The sequence below is a fragment of the Sus scrofa genome, chromosome 14 (genome assembly GCF_000003025.6).
Source record: "Sus scrofa isolate TJ Tabasco breed Duroc chromosome 14, Sscrofa11.1, whole genome shotgun sequence".
In the NCBI taxonomy this organism is placed as follows: domain Eukaryota; kingdom Metazoa; phylum Chordata; class Mammalia; order Artiodactyla; family Suidae; genus Sus; species Sus scrofa.
The window spans coordinates 17451155-17477461 of NC_010456.5; the positions used below are offsets into that span (position 1 = coordinate 17451155).

At 37.0% G+C, this 26307-nt stretch overlaps 1 protein-coding gene and 1 long non-coding RNA gene across 8 annotated transcripts in view; one reads left to right on the plus strand and one right to left on the minus strand.

Moving 5' to 3' along the window:
- The window catches only part of GALNTL6 (polypeptide N-acetylgalactosaminyltransferase-like 6), a 1214871-nt gene that overhangs the window by 518301 nt on the left and 670263 nt on the right, over positions 1–26307 (minus strand). The window lies entirely within an intron of this gene.
- The window catches only part of LOC110256615, a 227038-nt gene that overhangs the window by 171094 nt on the left and 29637 nt on the right, over positions 1–26307 (plus strand). For both annotated transcript variants that reach the window (XR_002338374.1, XR_002338373.1), the window contains exon 2: positions 21206–21253. This is a non-coding gene — a long non-coding RNA (uncharacterized LOC110256615). The remainder of the gene's footprint in view (positions 1–21205; positions 21254–26307) is intronic.

The window sequence follows — 26307 nt, forward strand, 5'->3', positions numbered from 1 at the left end:
GTAAACTAGGAGGGACCATTTCCTACATACACAACAGGCATGGCTGTTATTTTTGCAGTTATGACACTGTGCATGTGATGCCAGCCGCGAGGCAGTGTGAACCCTGTACCACCTTTGTTAGTCATTCACGAGCAGCTCATCAGGCCCTCCTGGACTCCAGAACCTACTATGTAACAGGAAGGGTCTGAACTAGACCCTCTCTCTAAGAAGATACTTTGGGGCTTTCAAATGCAGCAGGTTTCTTCCATTCATTTACTATCACCAGTGCCTACATGGACCATTTTTCAGGTCTGCATTGAGAGTTTAGTTCTCCTTCATCTTCTTTTTATTCCAGAGGCCAGAAAAGGAATGGCGCTGACAATGTCATTCCCCTATTTCTTATGCCCCTGCATTGCAACCCTACAGCCAACTACATATGTAAACACAGAAGACTTGAGTTCCCTTTTCAAATTATTTCACTTTTAGTTCAACTCAAACAGGCTTTTTCCCTCTGATGCTGCTTCAGGCTCTCTCAGTGGGAAGTCATACAGTTTATATATTATTCATCCATTTAAAAACCTTGAGGCCAGGCCCCTGTGGAGAGTGTTTGGTAATTGGTCTCCAGATGCCGCTGATATGAAGCACTCCAAAAGTCCTTACACATCCTGAGAACACAATTCCATCTGCTTCACTAGGTGTGCGATGTTGGAAGCAATAGCAGGTTGCATACTCACATTTCCACTCCTTTCCTTCAGTGTCTAATTATTTCATATCTAATATACATCATGATAAAACATACGTAAATGAACAGAGCATCTTGAAAAATTGTTAATTGCTACATTATTTAATGAAAGTACAGTGTAACCAAATGTTTCAACCACAAAATCAGTGGGTGTGAGCGATCAAATGGCCAATGGTTTTAATCCTTCTCTGCCAAACATAATCCTGGTTGAGCAGCAAGTACTCAGAATTTATAGATGTGACTCTGTCTTGAAATGGATATTCACTGCTTAGTCGCATATTATACACTTAGAGACCCAGTGCTCAGAATGTTACTAAAATGAATAAGCAAAGTGAATAGACAATGAAACTAGCATTTATTCAAAAGTCATTACCAATAATAAAATAGTTTCTGAATCAGGATAAAATGAAGGGCGGATACATTTCTTTTTTATTTTGCAAACTTTTAGTCATTTCTGTGTGTATATGTACACACATCGAAAACTACGCAGGTTTATGCATATATATATGTCTATATATGTATTCATACATATATAGACATATATAAGGATATACATGTTTAAGTCAATTTTAAGTGAAGCAAGTATACTTTCCTTCTCTGAAATTCTCTAGTCTGTTTTCCTTGATATTCATACTTTGTTTAGATGTTTGCTGATGCTGTTTGTTTCATACATCTGTTCATGCGTGCACACATATATGCATACACATACATATATTACAAAGACACAGTGGTCATTTCCACTGGGAAACTGGATCATTTTTGTTCTGGATTTGCTGCTCGGTCTCCAGTGTTGGTACTGAGATTCTTAGAGGACAGAAAAAGTCCTATAGATGTAAGTAAACCCCTGGATACGATAATATACACTTGGGTATAAATGGAACATGGAAAAGTTACATTTAGATCATTTTCACATCTTATTTTTAAGCTCTTCACAACCATTTCTAATTGTGTTGTCTTGAGTAGAAGTCCAGGGTGGATAGAGCCTCAGGCATACTCAGAAATGCCATTTTGCTAGACTGTGTCCTAAACATACTCGAGGAGCAGAATGTGGTTTCTTCCTTTTATCTGCAGATGATGCCACACCTCCACCAGGGCTCCCTTCAAGGACAAAAGACACAATTCCCAGGCCCCTCATGTACAGAATGCCAACACACAGTGGTGGCTCCACAACATAACTGTAAATGCTTTAACACCCCTTTCATCAAGCGGGGAGGAGGGTTTTGTCCCCTTCTGTGGATCTAAGCCAGGCTGTGACTGTCGAGGACACAGAGTACAGAGAAGAGATGCTATTAGACCTTGGAGGCTAATACAGTAAAGGACAGGAAGCTTCTTCCTGGTATCCTTGGGACATTTGCCCTGAGCTTGTTATGACAGAAAGTTAGGTCCCAGTCATAAGCCACACATAGGTGCTCCAGCCAGTGGCCAGAAACTGCCTCCATGTGTCTGAATGAAGCTGGCAAATGATTCAGCCCCTAGCTCTCTGGTCACCCCCAGCGATCAACTTCCCAAAGGAGTCCCCAGCCATCACGTAGCAGAGAAAAGCCTGTCTTTACTGAGCTCTCTCTGAATCCCTGATGGCAGAAAACATGGGCATATTAATGAATTCTTATCTTTTCTAAGACTGAGGCAAGGAAGGAAGGTAGGTTGGTTTCCTTGATCGGACAATTCCTATGATGTAGTGGCATGTGGGTCCATTAAGGAGATCATGATTCCTCCATGGTTTAATTCTCTGACTCCTCTACAGTCTTAGGTTCTAAATGTGCATTTGCATGATAACTTTGATGATATAATAGAAAAGATTAGAATCTGGGACTAAGCAGGTGGAAATGTTTCCACATAACAGCCTTTCTCTATTAGTTCTCTGTTGTATTTTTCAAATAATTCTCCTGAACATTAGGATAAAGATGATTCAGTGATACATGAACACCTTCCAATAAATGCTGCTTACAGATATTTATTATATCTGTTGCATTTGATTCTCTGTTTTAATTTCCTAATATATATCTAATTTCCTAATATATACCTAAAACTAAGTTGATTCCTTAGGCATCGGGAAATGAGCTGTCAAAAAGTGGGTAATCAAATTTAAAAAAAAGAATTATTAAATATCTTAATTTTAATTTTTAAATCTTCTACAATGTCCTGTTGTATTTATTCTCAAATTTTCTTTTGTTTGCTATTATACCTGAATGACTTTATCTACTCCTGATCTATTATTTGAAAATATATTACTCCAGACTCAGCTTCTTAGGTATGCAATTGGACTCTGCCTGCTCATCAATATAGGAATCAGCCTTGCATTAAGTTTAGAAATGTATACATAGTGTTGTACAAATTCTGTCTCCTTAATTATTTGCAGAAATAAATGACTTACCCAGCTTGCAACAAGTTTTTTTCACTCTATTGGGATATTCTGTTTATCCATAAGCATCTTGAATTTACTTCAAGAAAGTTTGGTCTATTTTGCTAAATGCTATGCAAATGATTTTGAGAGGAAAAATTGGGGCATCTTTTTGTTATGCATAAGTGCATCTCAGCAGGTCCTCAACCAGAAGGCTACTATTAAAGGAAAGATTGTGCATGACAGAGGAAATATGGAGAGAATACATCAACTGTTCTGAATACAAATCAGTCCAGCAGACAGAAAATGCAGTGCAGGCTTGTCTACAATGTCATCATAACAGTGATTTAGGCTGAAAGTAGAGGCCATCTAATAGTTTCCAGCAGAATGACAGGTCAACAAGACTGGCATTTGTGAACATGTTTAATGCCCTGTCCTATCCTCCTCTAGGCAACACAATTGGAAGTGGTTTTAAAGAATTTGAAAATAAGATGTTAAGTGATATTAGTATAACTTTCCCATCTCATATTTATACCCAAACATCTCTTACCCAGTTGTTGCTCACATCGGAATTGTCTAGGAAGCTTAACAAATTGAGGTCCAAGGAGGGACTCTGGAAATTCTTCCTGGACTTTTGTACCCCTCCATCCTTAGTTTACTTGTTTTTTCTCTTAGCCTATAAATCATTTCCTCATTCTCCACAAATGAAACAAAGTGATTCTATATGTGACATCTTTTCTCTTGCTTCTAGGATCTTTGTCATTATTCCCTATAAACCAAAGTAAAAATACACAGAAATAATTAAAGTATTCCAGTCTTCTTTACTAGACTCGCAGCTTAAGATATATCAATAGAAACCTATAAAACTGAAAATGTAAGAAAACAAAAACTTAAAATATCAACCACGGGACAACTACAAAAGGAAAAATATGTACCCAATGGAAATGAGAGAAGGAGAATAAACATAAAAGTGAAAAGAAATATTTGAAACAATAATAACTGAGAAGTTTCTTCAAATTAATGTCAGGTACCAAACCACAGGTCTACGAAAATCAGAGAGTGCCAAGCAGTATAAATGCTGAAAATATTCACCTAGACATATAGCTTTAAAATTATAGAAAGTCAAAGATAAAAAAAAATCTGGCAGAAGCCAGAGGGGAAAAAACACCTTACCAAGAGAATCAAAAATAGGAATTACATCTGACTCCTACTCAGAGACCAAACAACCAAAAATAGAGTGAAGGAGCTATTTAAAGTGTTGAGAAAAAAACCCCACCAATCCAGAATTCTGTACCCTGTGAAGTTATTCTTTAAAAATGAAGAAGAAATAAAAACTTTCTCAGACAAAAATTGAGGAAATTCGTTGCCAGTTGAACTTACAACAGAAATATTCTTGAGAAGTGACATCAGCATTTTGGTAGAATGACATGCCCCCTTTGTGTCTTTTCTTCAATCTCTAACCAGTAAAGCATCCACAACTCAACACAGGTACCTCTGCCCAAACAACAGAGAATCCCACACATCAGTGCATGTAAATATGGTGGACTGAACCACATAGAGGATGTAGAACTGGGGAAACAGTGGAGGCAGTGCCTGTGGTCTGAGAACCCAGCAGTAGTAGGGGAGGCATCACACACAACCTCAGTATTGTAGCTCTAGGGTTTCCTCCAGTCATAGGACACCCAAAAGCAGTTGCTGCAGGTCCTCAAACACATTAGGTTAAAACTGTCAAAAATGACAAAGATTTTAAAGGCAGCCAAGGGAAAATGAGTGATAACCCATACAATTACCCTCACTGGGCTATCAGATTATTCAGCAGACATGACAGAGCAGAAGATAGTGGAATGACATCTTCAAAATATTAAAAGACAACTGTCAGCCAAGAATATTCTTATTCAGCAAAGTTCTCAGATATGAAGGAGAAACAAAGACTTTCCTAGACAGACAAATGCTAAGCAAATTCATCAACACTAGACCTGCCTTGCAAGAAATATTGAAAGGAGCTCTTCTACCTGGAAATGAAAAGACAAAAGTACACAAAACACTGAGCAAGGTGATAAATGAACCAAAAGAATCAAAAGGTTGCAAATCTATATCAGAATAAGTTGTTAAAGGAATAAAGGCAGGAAAAATAATTATAGCTACTTCAATTTAGTAATAACACAAAAAGATAATTTGAGACAACAGCATAAAAGGGGAAGAGAAAAGAACAGAATCCATATAAGCAAATTAAGATGCTATAAGCAGAAAAATTTTTATTTCACCTGAGACATTTTATATAAACCTCATGGTAATCATGAAACAAATCTAGGGTAGAGACAAAACATGAAAAAGGAGAAACTGAGAAAAACATGGAAAACCATCAAACTAAAATGATAGATGGAAATATAAGGAAACAAAAAAATGGAGATATAGAATGACCAGAAAACAAAAGATAAAGTGATAGTAGAAGGTCCTCACCCTAAATGAAAATGGAATGACTACACCATTCAAAAGGCCCAGAGTTGCTGGATGGATTAAAAAAAACAACAAACAACTGTAAAGCTGAGCTGAGTCTCCTGTACACAGTTTATAGACAAACATAAGCTTCAAGCGAAGGAGTGGCAGATGATACTCTGAACAAAAGAAAGTGGGTATATCCATACTCATCAGACAAAACAGACTTCAAGCCAAAAAATGGTAACAAAAGATGAATAGGATATAATGATAAAGAGGACAATTCATCAATGAGACGTAACAGTTATTAATACATATGCACCTACCAAAGGAGCACCAAAGTACATAAAGCAATTATTAACAGACCTAAAGGGAAAATTTGACAGCAACACAATAATATTAGGGAATTTTAATGCTATACTTACATGAGTGGATAGATGGTCCAGACAGAAAATCAGCCAGGAAACAGTGACTTTCAGTGAAACATTGGAGCAGTTGGACATAATAAATTTATATAGGACATTTGATCCAAATATAGAATACAAATTCTCAAGTGCACATGAAACTTTAAGGACAGATCATATAAAAAGGCTGAAAGGTATCTTTTCCAATCACAAAGATGTGAAACTAGAAATCAGCTATAAGAAGGATGCTGAGACAATCATAGATTTGTGGAGACTAAACAACATGCTACTGAATGACTATAGGACAATTAAGGTAATTTTTAATATTTCCTTTGTTTTTTTTTAAGATAGATGAAAATAAAACACCAAAATCTATGTGATGCAGCAAAAACAGTACTAAAGTTTACAGAAATACAGGCCTACCTTAAGACACAAGAAAAATCTCAAACTATCTCTCTAACCTTACACCTGAAGGAAATAGAAAAAGAATAAATTAAGCCCCAAGTCAGTAGAAGGAAGGAAATAATAACACAGAAACAGTTAAAGACAACAGAAAAAAAATCAATAAAACTAATGGAATATTACTCAGCCATAAGAAAAATGAAATAATGCCATTTGCAGAAACATGGATGGACCTAGAGATTATCATCCTAAGTTAATCATACAGTGACAGACAATCATCATATGATATAATTTATTTATGGAATCTGAAAAAGGAATACAAATGAACTTATTTGCAGAACAGAAACAGACTTACATACTTTGAAAACAAACACTGTTACCAAAGGGGACGGGAAGGGAGAATGATAGACTGGAGGTTTGGGACTGGCATATGCACACTGTGGTATACAGAATGGTTGGCCAACAGGGACCTACTGTATATAGCACAGGGAACTCTACCCAGTATTATGTGAAAATCTATAGGGGAAAATAATCTGAAAAATAATGGTTGTGTGTATATGTATAACTGAATCACTTTGTTGTATAGCAGACATTATCACAACATTGTAATTCAACTAAACTTTAATGTTTAAAAAAATCAGAAATGAAAGAGGAAATCACAACTGACAACACAGTAGGGGTTATGAGAGAATACTATGAATAGCTATATGCCAACAAATTAGACCACCTAGAAGAAATGAATAAATACTGAAAAATCATAAAACATTCTGAGGCTGAATTATGAATAGAGAATCTTAATAGACTGATCACAAGTAAGGACATTGAAGTAGTAGTCAAAAACCTCCCAACAAACAAAAGTCCAGGATCAGATGGCTTCACAGGGAATTCTACCAAACATTCAAAGAAGATGTAATACTTATTTTCAAATTCTTATAATAAATTCTTGCAAAAAATTGAAAAGGATAAAATATTTCCTAACTCACTTTATTAGGCCAATATTATTCTGACATCAAAACCAGAGCAGGAACATACACACAAAACTACTGGTCAATATCTCTATGGATATAGATGCAAAAATCCTTAACAAAATATTAGAAAATGGAATCCAATGATATATTGAAAAGATTATATACCAAGATTAAGTGGGATTTAATCCATAGGTGCAAAGATAGTTCAATATCTGCAAATCAATGTGATATACCACATTAGCAAAATGAAGGCTAAAAATCATCTGATCATCTCAATATATACAGAAAAAGCATTTGACAAGATTCAATCCCATATATGATAAAACTCAATAAAATGAGTATAGCAGGAATGTATCTCAACATAATAAAATATATATGACAAACCCACAGCTAACAATGTACTCAATGATGAAAAACTAAAAGCCATCCCTCTAAGGCCAGGAATAAGATAAGGATGCTCACTCATGCCACTTTTATTTGGCATAATATTGGAAGTCCTAGTATAGCAACCAGCCAGAAAAATAAATATAAAAGGCATCCAAATGGGAAAGGAAGAAGTAAAACTGTCACTATTTGCAGATGACATGATTTTCTGTACAGAAAATCCTAAAGATTCCACCAAAAAAACAATATGGTAGAGTTGCAAAACACAAAACCAATATACAAAAATTAGTTGCATTCTTATACACTAAAAATTAATTAACACAGAAAAATTTAAATCCCATTTATAATTGCAAAAAAAAAACCTTAGGAATAAATATAACCAAGGAGGTAGAAGAAATGTACACTAAAAATAGTAAGACATTGTTGAAAGAAATTGAAGGAAAAAACAAAGAAATGGAAAGATTTCCATATTAATGGATTAGAGGAACTAATACTGTTAAAATGTCCATATTACCTAAAACAATCTACAGATTCAATGCAACTCCTATCAAAATATCAATGACATTTTCCACAGAAACAGATCCCAAACTCCTAAAATGTATATGGGACCACAAAGATCCCAAATAGCTAAAGCAATATTGAGAATAAAGAACAAAGCTGGAAGTAACAAACACCCAGATTCAAAGTATACTAATTATAGTGGAAAGCTATGGTAATAATAGCAGCATGATATTGGCAGAAAACCAGGTCACTGGAATAGAATTGAGAGCCCAGAAATAAACCCATACATACATGGGCAATTAATTTATGACAGAGGAGCAAAGAACACATAATGGAGAAAGGATAGTTTTTTCAGTAAATGGTGTTGGGAAAAATGGAACAACCACAAGCAAAAGAATGAAACTATGCATATCTTATGCCATACACAAAAATCAACTCAAAATGGGTTGAAGACTTGAACGTAAGATCTTAAAGTATAAAACTCCTAGAAGTAACATAAGCAGTACACTCTGACATTCTTAGCAATATCTTTTTGGTTATGTCTCCTTAGGCAAAAGAAAATAAAAAATAAATAAATTGGACTTTATCAAACTAAAAAGCTGCTGCACAGCAAAGGAAACCATCAACAAAGTGAAAAGTCAACTTATTGAATGGAAGAAAATTCTTGTGAATCTTATATCCAAAAGGGATTAAAGTCCAAAATATAAGAACTCATACCACCCAATTGAAAAATGAGCAGAGGACCTGAACAGGCATTTATTTTCAAAAAGACATACAGATAGGCAACAGCATATGGAAAGATGTTCAACATCACTAATTTTTAGGGAAATGCAAATCAAAGCACAATGAGATAGCACTTCATACCTGTTAGAATGGTTATTATCAAAAAGGCAAGAAATGACAAATGCTGGAGAGGATGTGAAAAAAAGGCAATATTCATACATTGTTGGTGGGAATGTACATTGGTGCAGTCATTATGGAAAACACTATGGAGATTCCACAGTATTTCACACTAGAACTACCTTATGATCTAACTATTCCACTTCCAGGTATTTATTAAAAGCATACAAAAACATTAATTCAAAGAGATATTGAACCTCTTTGTTCATTGCAGCATAATTTACAATAGCCAAGATATGGAATCAACTGAAGTGCTCCTCACTGGAAGAATGGATAAAGAAAATATGAGATACATAAACACACAGACACACACACATGATGGAATACTAATCAGCCGTAAAAAGATGAAAATCTTGCCATTTGTGGGAACATGGATGGACCTGAGTGTATTAAGAGAAATCAGACAGAGAAAGCAAATACCATATAATTTCACACATATGTGGACTCTAAAAAAATAAACACAAAATAAATGAGCATCCCAAACCAAACACATAATACAGAGAGCAGAGGAGTGGTCATCAGAGGGGGTGGGAAATCGGGAAAGGGTAAATTGGTAAAGGGGTAAACTACATGATGGGTGGTCTGATAATGTACACATTGCAGTGTATATATAAGTCAGTATAAGTTGCTGTACACACAAATCATTATAAATCAATGTTATCTTGCAAATAAGAAAAATTCTTTAGCATGAAGGAATATAATGTAGGTCAGAAGCTTGGACCTACATAAAAAAGGAAGGATATCAAGAAGGAATCAATGAAGGTGAAAATAAAAGCTTTATTTCTTCTTATTATTAAAGATAATTTAAAAAATAATAGTACTATATATATGCTTATGTATGTGTGTGTGTGTATATATATATATATATATATATACATACATACCAAATATAAGTGAGATGAATGACATCAATAATATAAGGGATAATACGGAGGAATTAAGATTGTTTTGAATATTCTTGAAGCAGTATAGTGTTATCTGAAATTGAACTTGGATTAACTGTAAATGTATACTGCAAACTCTAGGGCAATCATTAAGAAAAGTTAAAAAAAGAATAAAGTGCTGGGACTGGAGTGAAAAATATAAATTGCTTAATTAAAGTCACAAAAATCAGAAAAGAGGAGACAAAAACAGGAATAAAGAGCAAAGATGGGAGTTCCCTTGTGGTTCAGTGGGTTAAGGGTTGGGTGTTCTTGGATCACTGCTGTGGCGAGGGTTTGATCCCTGGCCTGGGAAATTTCACATGCCCTGGACATGGTCCCCTTTCCCTTGAAAAAAACGAGAAAGGGCAGTAAATAGAAAAGAGTAATGAATATGCTAGATATTTATCCAACTATACCAATAATTACTCTGCTTGTCAATAATCTCAATACTTCAATTAGAAGACAGATATTGTCAGAGTGAAAAACCAAGATCAATTATATGTTGCCTAAAATAAAAAAAATTTTGAATATAAAAACACACATAGGTTAAAAGTAAATGGAGAAAAACACACCATACTAACACTAGGCATATAAAGCAGGAAGAGCTCTATTAATTTCCGAAAGAGCAGACTTCAAAATAAGTAAAGATATCAGAGAAAAGGAGGACATTAATGTAGTGATAAAGAGGTAGACATAAAAATCTTAATGTGCATAAAAATGCTATTTAACAATTTGAGGCAAAAGTAATAGAATTTCAGAGAGAAATATATGATTCTTCTGTCATATTTGAAGATTTCAACATCCCTCTATCCAAAAAGAACAGCTCTAGCAGCAGAATTTAAGTAAGGACATAGTTGAAGTCAACAACAACATCAATTGACTGGATATAACTGACATCTATAGATTACTACCTCAAGCGACAGCAGAACACACATTCTTCTCAAGCTCACATGGAACATTCATCAAGATAGAACACATTCGGGATTATAAAACACACCTTAACAAATGTAAAAGAATGAAGACTACTCAATGTCTCCTCTCAGGCCACAGTGGCATAAAACTAAAAATCAACAGAAAGATAACCTAAAAATCCCCAAATTACAGAGATTAGGCTTCTTTTCTTTTCTTTTCTTTCTTTCGCTGCACCCATGGAATATGGAAGTTCCTGGGCCAGTGATTGAATCCAAGCTGTAGCTGTGACCTATGCCACAATTGTAGCAACACCAGATCCTTAACCCACTGTGCCAGGCTGGGGATTGAACCCATGCCACCATAGAAACAAGCCAGAACATTAACCTGCTATGCCCCAGTGAGAACTCCCAAGTGAGTAACTTTTCAGCTGTACAGTTGATGAAGATCTGAAATGAAAACAGTTTTTCACCTCAAAGGCTAAATTCTGAATTTATGAATTTATCAGACATTTCTAAGAAAGAAATTTTAACAATTTTCCACAATTTCAGAGGATAGAAGCAGAGGAAATACTTTCTGACTCATTTTACAAGGCCAGTATTTCTCTAATTCTAAAACTAGGCAAAAATAAGAAAACTAGAGATAAATATCTCATAGATCTAAAATTCCTCAACAAAATATTAGAAAGTAAAAAAATGTATAAAAAGAATTACACTCCATGATCCCAAGGGATTTATTCTAGGTATGCCAGGCTGGTTCAACATTTTAAAATCAATTAATGTACTCCAGCATATCAGCAGACTAAAAAAATAACAGACGCAGAAAAAGTCTATGATAAAATCCAACACCAATTTGTGATTAAAAACTCTCAGTAAACTAGGAATAGAGGGGAACTTCAACCTGATGAAGCATATCTACCAAAAAAAAAAAAAAAAAAAAAACCCTACAGCTAACATTATACTTGATAGCAAGAAGCTAAAAACTTTCCCGCTAAGATCAGGTACAAGGCAAGAATGTCTCCTCATATACCTTTTCAACATCATATTGGAAGTTCCAGATAATACAGTAAGACAAAAAAAGATGTAAAAGGTTATAAAAGTATACAGACTGGGAAGGATAAAAATAATCATGGCTTTGTTCACAGGTAACATTATCCATGTAGAAAATCTGAAAGAATTAACCAAAAAAACTCCAGGAATTAATAATCAAGAATAGCAATTACAGCAAGATTTCAAGATAAAATAATATACAAAATCAATCATTTTCCTATATACCAGAAGTGAAGAAGTAGAACTTGAATTTAAAAACACAATACCATATGTAACAGCATCACCCAAAACAAAATACTTAGGTATAAATTTAATAAAATGCACAAATCTACATAAGAAAAATTATAAAGCTGATGAATGAAATCAAAGATGAGCTAAATAAATGGAGACATTCCATGTTCATAGATAGGAAGACTCAGAATGTCAAATGTCATTCTTCCCAACTTTATTTATAGATTCAATGCAACACCAATAAAATTCCAGCTAGTTATTTTGTTGATATCAACAAACTGATTTTAAAATTTACACAGCAACCCCAAATAGCTAACTCAATACTGAAGGAGACCAATAAAGTTGGAAAACTGTCACTACCTGACTTCAAGACTTATTATAAAGCTATAGTAATTGAGACAATATGGTATCAGGAAAAGAACAGACAAATAGGTGAATGGAACAGAAGAGAGAACCCAGAAATAGGCCCCCACAAATACAGTCAACTGATCTTTGACAAAGAAGCAAAAGTAATATAATGGCCAAAGATAGTCTTTTTAACAAATGGTGGTGGAATAACTGAACACACACATGAAAAGAAAATAAATCTAGGCACAGACCTTATATATTTTGCAGAAATTAACTCAAAATGCATCACAGATCTAAATTATAAAAAGTGAAAGTATAAAATTCCTAGAATATGATATTGAAGAAAACCGAGATGACTTTAGTGACTTTTAGATACAAGACCACAGGCATGATCCATGAGAGAAATACTTGGTAAGTTAAATGCCATTAAAAACTCTTCTGTGTGAATAATGATACAAAGAGAATGAGAAGACAAGCCACAGATCTGAGGACAATATTTGTAAAAGACACATCTGATAAAGGACTGTTATCTAAAATACATCAAGAATGCTTAAAATTCAACAATAAGGAGATAAACAACCTGATTTTAAAAATGGGGTAAAGACATGAACTGACACCTCAACAAAGAAGAGCTAGAAATGGCAAATAAGCATTTGAGAAGATACTTCATATCATATGTCAGCAGGGAAATGCAAATCTTAAAAAATGATTACATGCCATTATACAACTATTTCGATGACAAAATTTCAGAACACTGACAGGACCACATACTGGTGAGGATGTGGAACAACAGGAACTCTCATTCACTCCTATGCTGTGGGGATGCAATTAGCCATTTTGGAGAACAGTTAGGTAGTTTCTTACAAAACAGCCTGCTCTCACCATACAATCCAGCAATCCTGCTCCTTAGTATTTACCCAAAGGAGTTGAAAACAGGTCTACCCAAAAGCCTACACAAATGTATTTACAGCAGCTTCATTCATAACATCATAGCTTGAAAGCAACTGAGATGTCCTCTAGTAGGTATATGGATAAATAAACTGTAGTACATCCAGACAATGGAATATTATAGAGCACTAAAAATAAATGAGCCATCAAGCATGAAGGAACTTTTTTTTTTTGTAGGGCTGCAGGTGTGGCATATGGGAATTCCCAGGCTAGGGGTTTAACTGGAGCTGGAGCTGCTGGCCTATACCACAGCCACAGCAACACTAGATCTGAAGCTCATTTGTGACCAACACCACAGCTCACAGCAAGACTGGATCTTTAATCCACTGATCAGGATCAACCCCTCATCCTCATGGATACTACTTGGGTTTATTACCTCTGAGCCACAATGGAAACTCCCCACACAGGAACTTAAAACTCGTATTTCTAAGTGAAAGTAGCCAGTATATGAATAGGTTATATATTGGATGATTCCAACTATATGACATTCTGGAAGAGGTAAAACTATGGAGACAGCAAGAACAGTGGTTGCCAGGTGTTGGTGTGTGTGGGGAGGGGGTTGGGGGGGGAGAGGAACTGGTAGAATGCAGATGATTTGGGGCAGTGAAACTATTCATGATAATTGTATATGCCACTACACATTTGTTCAAATTCATAGAATACGCAAAAGCAAGAGTGAACCCTAAGGTAAACTATAGACTTTGGGTGATTATAATGTAGCCATGTAGGTACATCAATAGTAACAAATGTACCACTCTGCTGGAGGATGCTGAACAGGGAGGAGGCTATATGGTGTGAGCAAGGGACATACAGGAAATCTCTGTACTGTCCTTTCAATTTTGCTTCTAACCTTAAACTGCTTTAAAAACTAAAATCAACTAACAAATTGAAATGACGTTAATCAATGATGAATGTAAGATAGAGGCATTGTCGGACCATCCATGGACCATCCTCTGATGGGGATCCTTCCTATTTTTATCTCACTGCTGCAAAACAGAGGAGCTAGACTGGGCTTCAAAGAACACTGCTTTAATGCTCAGAAACATTTACTACATGAACACATTAGAAATAATTCTGACATGAAAGTAAATTATAGAAGTACACAGTTTAAAGATGCAAAGGCTACAAAATGCTGGTATGAAACAACAGTGACCCAGGACAAACTCATTTTGCCAGGTCTCCTGGTATATATCTTACCCTGAGTGTCCACCCATTTACAGCAGGAGGTTAGTTATATTCTTTTGGGAGGTAAATTTTTGCACATATATATATATTTAATAAATATTTGAAATTAATTAAAAACTAATATGCAATGGAGTTATAATTTACATGATAAATAAATATTTCAGTATCTCTAACACTTTAATTTTATTGGAGTATAGTTGACTTACAAAGCTGTATTAGTTTCAGGTGTACAGAAAAGTAAATCAGTCATACATATACATATAGCAATTCCTTTTCAGAATCTTTTTCCATATAGGTTATTACACAGCATTGAGTAAATTTCCCTAAGATGTTCTTGATGAAAACTACATGATACACTGAGATTACAACTATAGAAAACATACATTTTATAAAACATTACTTGGTAACATTATGGAAGATACAGTCGGATATAATGTTTTTCTATTCCATTCTATTATTACATTTAAAAAATACTGATTCTGGGTCACAAGATTGAGTTTTGGGTCCTGATCCACAATTCAAAAAACCATATTCTAGACAGTACAAAATGGCAGTTGGTAAATAGAGTGAACAGTAAGTATAGGTTATTGGAGGAAAAAAAAAAGCACAGGAGACTGAGGAGAATTCAACAACCTGAAATCCCCTTAATTTCTTCAAGTAGAAAAAAAAAATTTTGTTTTTCCTCTTGGATACGTGTTGTAAAGTATTGTCACTGCTACTATGACAATCACTTGACATGCTCTATTTTCATAAGAATACTGATAAAACCAATTCCATAATCCTTCTTTCCTATTTATACCATTTTCATATTAAAAATGTAGATGCTTTAAAAATAACACCAATTAATTTTAAAGAAAATTCACAAATAAAACATAGCTTGGAAAAGCCATTCTTTTATGACACATGTTAAGCATATTTATACTTTTCCTCCAAAACAAAGTTATATTGAGTTCTATTTATAATTCTGTGACTAACTAGAAATGTCTTCAGAGGAAAACTTTGAGCCTTTGTTTTCTTCTGTGTAAACTGAGATCATAATTTCTGCTATTTTTATAAAGAGGTAACCTATGTAATCACCAATTACTCCTTAGGAAAAGCTTTACTAGAAATTATTTATTTATATGGTGTGCTTAATAGGGGTCTAATGCTATTGACATTACTTCAACAACCCCTTGCAAGTAATAGAAAATCAATTCTCAGTCATCTTCTCAGAGTGTTAATGATTCATCAATCTAGAAATAAAATCATTAAATAAAAATCAGCAGCACCACCAGTGTTTCTAACCAGCACTTCCAATCAAGAGCACGTCATTAATCATCCCCTAAATACACTTCCTGTTTCCTTTATACTGTCCCATACTTCCCACAGGTGCTGCTTATTTCAGGAAAACTCCTCACACCCAAATAACAAAAGGCATTTTCCTAAAATCTGGTCACATTCATTTTTGTTGGAGGGGAGCAAACCTTTACCACCCTAAACATGTCTCCTTGGCCTGCAGATTATTTCCAGCTGAAACCAATCAACTCCCAAGAGACTCCAGAATAAACTCTGACCTCCCCCTGAACTGCCCAAAGAGTTTAGGGAGAGAGCCTGTTCCTGGAATAGAGCTATCTGCAGAGGTAGCTGCAAAGAATATGCAGTGTGCTGGGGAACATCAGGTAGGCTCTGGAGATCAGAGCCCTCTCTGTGTCCCCTTGGGTCCACAGGGCCCAGCACACACTTGCTTTTCCATGTCCCTGCCAATTGCCTTCCTCCCCCTTCCAGTCCCAAACCATGCATCCTCCTTTGTCTTTAGCTAGAAGACTTAAGGTAGTTAAGGTGAAGGTTTCAGTGATGTGGAGTTACTTAGTTTTCCTAGGTCTCTCGTGTATATAAACTATTCAACATTTCATTTTCTCCTGTTAATCTGTGTCATGTCAATTTAATTCTTAGACCAGACAGGAAAACCTAAACGGGCAGAGGAACACGTCTTCTTCCCCAACATGATCATAATGAACAACCAATATGTGTGGATTCCATGTACAAAGTATTGTATTTCTAATCCTGTGCAAAGACATCTGGTATCTTCCACATAGTATATGACAAATCGACCACAACTAGTTTTTAAGCTAAGTCACATGACAAAGAATTTTTTACAAAATTAGTCTTGTTCTCTTTCTTTTGTACTAAATGGTATACTCATTCAGGGTTGCCCTTGAACTAGTTTTCACTGTCTTTTTCGGCCCTGAAGATTACCTTCATATTCAGGCTTCCATCTTTTTCTTCTATGAAGATATATACAAAATAGCTCTATCCTCTGAACCCATATTCCTTGTCATCTCTTAGACACGTCCAGTTAGAGATTCTGTCATCTTGTAAATTCTTTACATCTTTTTATCCTTGTCTATTTCCACCCACTCTTCTGACCTCAGAATCCTCTTTTAACTTCTCCATTGCATGGATGTTAGCCCTGCGTCTTCCAAATGGACATTGTAGATTGTGGCCATCTCACTCTTTTTTGCTTTTCTCCCCCATTTTCTTCAAATATCAAGTAGTTCTCATCCCTCTTCTTTCCATTTCAGTCCCTTCACTTGTCACAATCAAAACCCTCAAAGCTGGAGTTCCTGTTGTGTCTCCATGGTTAACGAATCTGACTGGCATTCATGAGGATGCAGGTTCTATCCCTGGCCTTGCTCAGTGGGTTAAGGATCCAGCATTGCCGTGAGCTGTGGGGTAGGTTGCAGATACAGCTCAGATCCTATGTTGCTGTGGCTGTGGTGTAGGCCAGCAGCTACAGCTCTGATTCCACTCCTAGCCTGGGAACCTCCATATGCCGCAAGTGCTGCCCCAAAAAGCAGGAAAAAAAAAAAAAAAACCTCAAAGCTGTGATGTTTAAACCACGACACAATTTTCCCAGATCCTCTCTCACCTTTCTCTTAACTCTTCAGTTGTTGTGGGTTGAAACACTGCTGCCAAGTGAATTTTTCTATCAAGGAGCCAAATCATTGTGCTGAAAATCCTGTGGAAGGTTTTTCATGGTCTACAGAACTACAAAGCCCACTACCAAGGCTCATGGAAAACGCACTCTTCATAGACCTGCCAGGCTGACCTCTCGCTGGCCTCCAAATGTATTACCAAGGCTCTCCACACACCTGTTTCTTATGGCCAATTCTTGCACCCTTACCTGGTTTTCTACACGTGTTCCCTTTTACTGAAAAGCCAGTCCCATTCATGAATTTCTCCTCCTCCTTCAAAGGTCCATCTCAGACTGCCCCCTTCTCCTGAAGCCCCCTGCCTCTTCTGATCCCCCCCTTATGGTCTGTAGAACATGTGTTAGAGAGAGTGCTCTGAATGTTCCATATATCTCCTGATTCTAAGGCAATATGTGCGAAGTAATCCTCCACATACAGTTTTAAATGAAATATTATTGAAGTGATTTTATGTAGAATATATATGAATATATACATTTATTATTTGGAGTTTGCCATCACCCTCCATTTTTAAATGCTTTACATATATAAACTCATTTATTCCCCAGAACTACCCTGTGAGATATTACTGGTATTAATCCTATCCTACAAAGAAAGGCATTTTGTCATAGAAATTATAAATAAAAATATAACTGGCCTTTTCAGACCTTTTATAAATTAATCCCATCAACAAGTATTTGCTGAGCACTTGATATGTGCAGAGTGCGCTGCAGACACTGAGACAGAGGGATGAATGAGACAGATAAGAGCCCTCATGGGGATAACATTCTGACATGGAAGATGCACAATAAAGATGTTATCAAAGAAGTATATCCCAGAGTTCCCGTTGTGGCTCAGCAGGTTAAGGACCCAACTAGTATCCATGAGAATGTGGGTTCAATCCCTGGCCTTGCTCAGTAGGTTAAGCATCTGGTATTACTGTGTGGCTGTGGTGTAGGTCACAGATGCAGCTCAGATCCCAGTGTTGCTGTGGCACAGACCTGAAAGTCTGATTTGACCCTAGCCTGGGAAGTTCCATATGCTACAGGTGCAGCCTTAAAAAAAAAACAAAAAAACCCCACAAAAGTATGTCCCATGTCAAATCACAACGTATTTTAGAGAATTAAAATGATTAAAATTTTTTTGGAGTTCCCTTTGTGGCTCAGTGGTTTAACAGACCCGACTGGAAACCATGAAGATGCAGGTTAGATCCTTAACCCACTGAGCAAGGCCAGAGATTTGGCATTGCTGTGAGTTGTGATGTAGGTTGCAGACGTGGCTTGAATCCCATGTTGCTATGGCTGTGGCATAGGCTGGCAGCTGTAGCTCCGGTTCAACCCCTAGCCTGAGAACTTCTATATGCCATAGATGCAGCCCTAAAAAGTTAAAAAAAGAAGATTAACAATTTTTTCTGAGAGTCTTAAAGGTCAAGGATTTAGTTTGTGTAATCTGTGGTGTCCTTCTTTATTTTGCAGCATGGTCTCTGTACTTGCTTTTTCTCCTGGTAGGTATGTTCATAACCTTGATAAATGGCCTCCTTGTTTGCTCTTTTCACTGTTCTAGGCACTCCTCCCATCAACAGGTGGGTCCATTTCTCCATCCTTGAATCCCAGGCTACAGTTGGCTGCTCTCCCAAAACCCATCCCCAAACCAACAAACTGCCTGCCTGACCCACATCTGACCACAGAAAACGAGGAACCCAGAAATCTTGCCAGCTTACTCAAAGGCTCACATACAATAATACATACTTTTTGTTTTAAGCCACAGAATTTTGAAATGATTTATTACATGGCACCTCCCTACACATCAGCAGCAACTGCAGGACAGGGTTTCTATTTCACTCACCGTTGTTTATTTGGGTAAGCCTAGCACACTGTATTTTCCATCATAGCTAGTGAAATAAGCTCAGTTGACTTCAGCTGCTATAAGATTTGACCATGGGTCCATAAAGATAAGGATGGCTTTTAAAACAGCCATAGTTTTAGGTCTCAATGAAGTCAGAAATGACATTAGTTAAAGAGGTCACTAAGGGGATGCTCTTAGGGGATAACACAAGGAAACAGGCAGTACCCTGGCGAGGATGTCAAATAGGTAATGGGGATGAGGAACGAGGACCGCCATGCAAAGAGTACCCCCGACATACCAGCTCTTAAAGACCTTCATTTTTTAATAGTAGTTTTGGGTTCACAGCAAAATTGAGAGGAAGGTACAGAATTTCCCATGTTCCCCCTTCTTCCACACAACCACAGTCTCCCCCAACATCCACCTAATCCACCAGATGGCGCATTTGTTACAACTGATGGACCTACATTGACACATCATCATCACCCCAAGTTAATAGTTCACATCAGGGTTCTCTCTTGGTATGTAATCTACGGGCTTATAAAATGGGTAATGACCTGTATCCAACATTCTAAGACCATACAGAAGAGTTCTGTTACCCTAAAAATCCTCTGTGCCCCCTATTCCTGCTCCCTAAACCCTGGCCATCCCAATCTCTTTCCTATCTCCATAGTTTTACCTTTTCCAGAATGCTATAGAGTTGGCATCATACAGTATGTAGCCTTTTCAGGCTGGCTTCTGTGTCCCTCTCCACAACATGTGTCTTGAATAAAATCTTCTGGAAACCAACATTTGCAAGTTAATCTTATCAAACTCTGTGGCACTCGCTATCAATAGCAAAATCCTGTGTATTTATGAAAAACTTACAAACACTTCATAACTGTGGAATATGATTCAGGTTCTTAGGTCGATTTTGTTAACGTGGGTCACACAAACGCAAGTAGGAGTGAGGCAAGCTGGTTCTCAGGGCATCTCACCTCCTGGGCTCCATGGGTAGGTACACTTTGCTCACAAAGCCAGGTTACACCATGGCAACCGTTAACCTCCAGTTCGCCCTCCTCAGAGCTACTGTGTGAGCCACAGTCAATCAAAGCAAAGAGTGTAGAAGTTTCTTCCCACTTAGATCACATGTTTCTTCCTTTTCCCTCTTGGATATTCTATTTCTAGAATAGGGGACTTGTTTCCTTCTGCTGATGAAAACAGTCAAATTCATCCCTCTGTTTTATATATACAAAATCTTATTTTATGTACTATATGTATCAGAATAGTATACAATGCCATGTAATATAAAAATCAAAACTACATTTATAATAAGCCAACTATCCAAGTATTATACCAACTACACCAAATAAACTTTGAACAATGAAAAAAAATGTATACATACAATATAAAGTACACGTAATATATAATTATTAGAGGAGTTTACAACAAACTTCCAATTTTATTTATTATTATATATTTCTTTTTATGGCTTCACCTGCGACATATGGAAGTTCCCAGCCTAGGGGCAGCATCAGAACTGCAGTTGCTGGCCTACGTCACAGCCATAGCCATGCCAGATCCAAGCCGCATCTGTGATCTATGCTGCAGCGTGTGGCATTGCCAGATACTTAACCCACTGAGTGAGGCCAGGGATTGAACCCTCATCCTCACAGACACTACGTTGGGTCCTTAAGCTGCTGAGCCACAATGGGAACTCCCACAAACTTCCAAATTTAAATTAACAAAATAGGTATAACGGTCCACTCTCTTATTTTTCTACTAGGTGAATAATCAAAGTGCGGACCTGGACTTCCAAGATCTGCTGCTCACGGTGAGCAGAGGGAGGGGAGGTGGGGGGGTGGGGGGGTGGGGGGGTTACTGACCAGCCAGTTGTCTCTCACCATCCTCTGCATCACCTTGCTTCTAAGTGAATTTCTACTGAAACATTAGCAGAATGGAAAATCACCCCTGGAGTTTTTTTCTTGAATTACTTACTCTAGTGTTTATTTTCTCTTTTAATTTCCATGGATATGCAGTCTCTCTATGCCAGCATCCTTCTTCCCCCTACCTTTTATAATCTTAGACTGATCCCTCTCTCCCTTTTCTATTTTAAGTGTGCATTCCTTCAAATGTCTCTAGCTATATTTATATTTTTTGCACATCTTTAATGGCACTATTTTCTCAATATTCTACAATTCAGGCATTTTACCAGTTGGAACAGCTATTCTACCTTGTTAAGCTATACAACAATACTTTTCTGTTTCGTTCTAATGAAAAAATCCAAGAACACTTTTCTGCTTGGATAAGCATCTCAAGTATCTCTCTGGTTTTTAACCTTTAAGGGACAAATTCATTGTGAATTGCTCAGGGCTCCATGAGAGAGAGACAGGACACACAGGATGCTGGTTAGCCATAGAATGATGTAGGCGCTTACACAATGATAGAGAATATCCGATAACATGTTTTAGAAGCTGTGTATCAGTGAACATATAGGGCTTGTCTTGAATGTCAACAGCTTCAAGCCTGAGGCTGTCAATCATACATACATATGTTTAATATATACATATATATTATATTGAATATCCAGTTTAACTGCGTGTCACATGGGTGCTAAGAAACTCCTAGTGGTGCAAGAACTGTTGCATCCCCTTTGGTACTGCAGTTATATTTTCAACTCATTTTAAAAAATTAGGGGATTATTCCCAGGTATTTGATTTTTTGGGGGTGCAATTTTAAAAGGTATTGTATTTTTGTTTTCCTTTTCAAATATTTCATTGTTAGTATACAGAAATGTGACTGATTTCTGAATGTTAATCTTATATCCTGCTACATTGCTGAATTGGTATATTAAAAAAAAAAAAACTAGGGGAGTTCCCACTGTGGCACAGTGGGTTAAGGACCTAGCATTGTCTCTGTGGCAGTGTACGTTCAGATGGCCAGGTGCAATGGGTTAAGGATTAATGTTGCCACAGCTGTGGCACATTACAGCTGTGGCTGGGATTCAATCTCTGGTCTGGGAACTTCCATATGCTGCAGGGGCAGCAGAAAAAGAAAAAAAAAATCAGTGTAGTGTCTGGGCAAAAGAAAACTTTGTAAAGAGCAAACTGGCATGGACAAATATTTTCTTATTCATTACCCTCTTCATAGAATAAACCTACAGGTCAATTGCACACATTATCCCAAGGCTATAAATGAAAACTCGTCTGAATAAATCCTCTGTTAGGAACATGATGTTATTTCCTTGTCTAGGGCCATCTCAGACTCTTTACTATTATATCTGGGTTTTCTCTAATGGCTGATGGTCTTCTAAACATATACAGAAGCTGAAATTCTAAGTCCAGGGTTCAGTGAAATTCATGCAAGTTCCCACGTACCAATTTACCAATGAGAATACACAAATAGATTCCTGCATCTTCCTTGAAAATTCAGAAAAGGCAAACTTTACACAGCATATTTTATAACCCACTGGAAAAATTCTTGCTCAATTGGCTTTTTGGATGTCCAATATTGCACCTGTCAACTAATTCTGATTTTTTTTTTTGCTGCCAAGCCTGTCTCTGCCTGAATTGCTCTTCCTGAGAAATTAAAACCTATGAGAATAAAGATTGGAGGGGATCATGAGATATTTCCAATTATCTGATCTTATCTTCTGTAATTTACCATGAGTCATAATATATAAGCGATTTTTTTTTTTTTTTTCCCACAGAGGGGTAAAAACCATGATTGAAAAGTGGCTGGTAGTCATTTGTGTTTCCCAAATAAAAACACCATCTGAAAAAATATTAAGGACAAACAAGCAATTTTGTAGGTGTGCAGAGCAATGTGACAGTCTTTCTGTTAATAAATCACGACATTTCAACATTTTGATTTAACCATTCCTCTTTTTTTGCCCTTCACCAACTCTAGAATGAAAGATATCAATAAATAAGATTACACTGGGCACCTCATATAATTTTTTACCAGTTGGGGGCACAGTTATCCAATTATGGCTTGAGATTTGCTGAACATATATTACCATTTTTTCTTCCAATTTATTCAGAGGAAACTTTCGGAGGTTTATTTGGTAGAAGTAATCAGTATTGCATGAGTGCATATTAGTATTGTGCTAGGAAAATCAGTAAGAGGGTATAGTGTACAACCCAAAATAGATACTTTTTAATTTTTTATTTAATGACAAGTGATCTGAGGGAGAAAATGTCATTCAATTTGTGAGAGTCAAGAGACCAATGTAAAATAAGAACAATTTATGAAAGAAATCCACAACTACCATATTTTCTTTTACTAATAATTCATTTCCTCTAGGTGATATGACAATGTTGGCAAGTATAATCTTGGAAATGCCAATAATATAGGACTCTTTACTCTTATATCTGAAGCAACCCCCTCCTTAATATCAGCACTAAAATCAAGTAATGCAGACATCACTGGTTATAGTTCATCCAACAAATGTTTGCTGTGTATTTAGTATATGCCAGGATTTGGGCATAAGCTGGGATATATCATGAGCAAAAGAGTCTAGAAACACCCTTCTTGAAGAGCTTACATTTTGACACAGGAAAAAAGGGAGGAATCAGAACTTAATAATCACATCATACAGGGCACTCAATTCGTAAGGCAGAAATGAAGCTTGGAGCAGGAAATTGGGGCGGGGGAGGGGGGTGGGCATGGTTAGTAAGGCAGCTTGTCGAATGAAGGCAGTGAGGTCTGAGAAAGTGTGTGGAAATAGCCAAGCTAAAATCTGAGGTGAAAGCATGTCAGACTCCTTCAAGGACAGCAAGGGAGCAGCACGTAGGCTCAGAGACATGGGGGACGGAGGCGATGTGGGCAGTTGAGTTCCGAGGATGGAGGAACCTGCAGGTCTTTGTATGGATTCTGGCTTCTAATCCAAGTCAGATGGAAAACTCTTGCAAGGCTTTGTGCAGACCAGGGGCTTAGTCTGACCTTCTCACTTGCAACAAAGGATCACCTGGCTGCTGTGCTGCAAAGAGACTCTAAGAAAACAGCCACAGTAGAAACAGTTGCCAGAAGGAGCTAGAGTTTAGGAGAGAAGCTGAAAATGGAGATGCCAGTAGGTGAGTTATCAGCATATGCAGGAAGCTGGGCGAGATCAGGAAGGGGGTCTTTTAGACAGAGAAGAGGAAAAGGCCAAGTTTGCAGCCTGAGGCACTTACTTTAACAAGAATAATAAGAGAAGAGGAGGAAGCAGCAAGAAGAATGAAGACTCCTGGATACTCTGGAAACTCTGTGAGGAAAGCACACCTTGGAGGAAGAACTTTTTGATGGTGTTTCATGAAAATGCCATTTGGTTAAGGCAGATGAGCCATGAGAAGTGACCACTGGCTTGAGTACCAAGGTTACTGGTGGTCTTGATGGAGAGATTTCAGCTAGCAATAGTTTTAAGAGAGTAGCAGTAGAAGTTATGTATTTATTTGGTTATTATTGTTTTAGTTTTATTTTCTTAAGGTCGCACCTGTGGCATACTGAAGTTTCCAGGCTAGAGGTCGAATCAGAGTTGCAGCTGTGGGCCTGCACACAAGTGAGGACAGGGATGGAACCTGCATCCTCATGGAGACTACATCAGGTTATTAACTGATGAGCCACAATGGGAACTCCATAGAATAAGTACTTTCAAGCAACAAAGAAAAAGTTTTCTCTCTCAGTTCTAAAGCCTAGAGGTCTAAAACCAAGGTGTTCGCAGGGTCACGTACCCTCAAAGACTCTAGGAGAGGATCCTTTACTGCCCCTTCCAGCTCCTGGAAGCCCCGGGCCTTCTTTGGCATGTGGTGGTATAAATCTAATCTCTGCCTCTAGCTTCACCTGGCCGATTTTTCTCTTTGTGACAAAATTTCCTTTATCATAGAAGAACACTAGTTATATTAGAATAAAGTCAGGAAGAGAAAGATAAATACCATATGATATCACTTACATGCAGAATCTAAAATACGGCATGGATGAACCTATCTAGAGAAGAGAAACAGACTCATAGAGAACAGACTTGTGGTTGCCAAGGGGGAGGGAGGAGGAAGAGGGATGGATGGGGAGTTTGGGATTAGTAGATGCAAACTATTACATTTAGAATGGATAAGCAATGAAGTACTGCTGTACAGCACAGGGAACTATATCCAGTCTCCTGGGATAGATCATGATGGAAGATAATACAAGAAAAAAGAATATATATATACATACATACTTGGGTCACTTTGCTGTACAGGAGAAACTGGCACAGCACTGTACATCAACTGTACTTTAATAAAAAAAATAAGGTTAAAAAAGACTCACCCTATGCCAGCATGACCTCATCATAACTAATTACATCTGCAATGACTCTACTTCCAAATGAGGTCACATTCAGAGGTAAAGGAGGGAGACAGTTTAAGACTTCAATACATCTTTTTGAGGAACACAATTTGACCCATACTGCAACCTAATATCAGCTTCGTCTTCTACAAATTCCAAAATACTAGCTGTCTTTCAGGGTTTTTAACAGATATTAAATGTGTGGTGTACTAAGAGTTCAGGTTCAGAGCCAAGTCCCCCTAAAACCAAGTTCCCCTGCTGAGTTTATGATTAACTTTTCTATCTAGAATGTTCTTCTCTTTCTTACCCTGTCCCTGTTCATCCTAAGATTGAAGAGTGTCAGAGAAAAAGGGGAACTGAAACTGAGCAGGACACTGCAGGGCATTCCCTGGCTAAAAAAGCCCCACCATGTCCCTTGTTTCTTGTTTGTAGAAAAAGACTTTAGTCTCCTAAGCCTTCCCTGAGTTCTAAAGAGCAGAGTTATGCAGTTACTAATTAGGGAAATAAGGGATTTCAGGGACACAGGAAAAGCAGTCAAACAAGAAAATAATGATAACTAAACCAATAGTTCAGTGATAAAATAGAGTC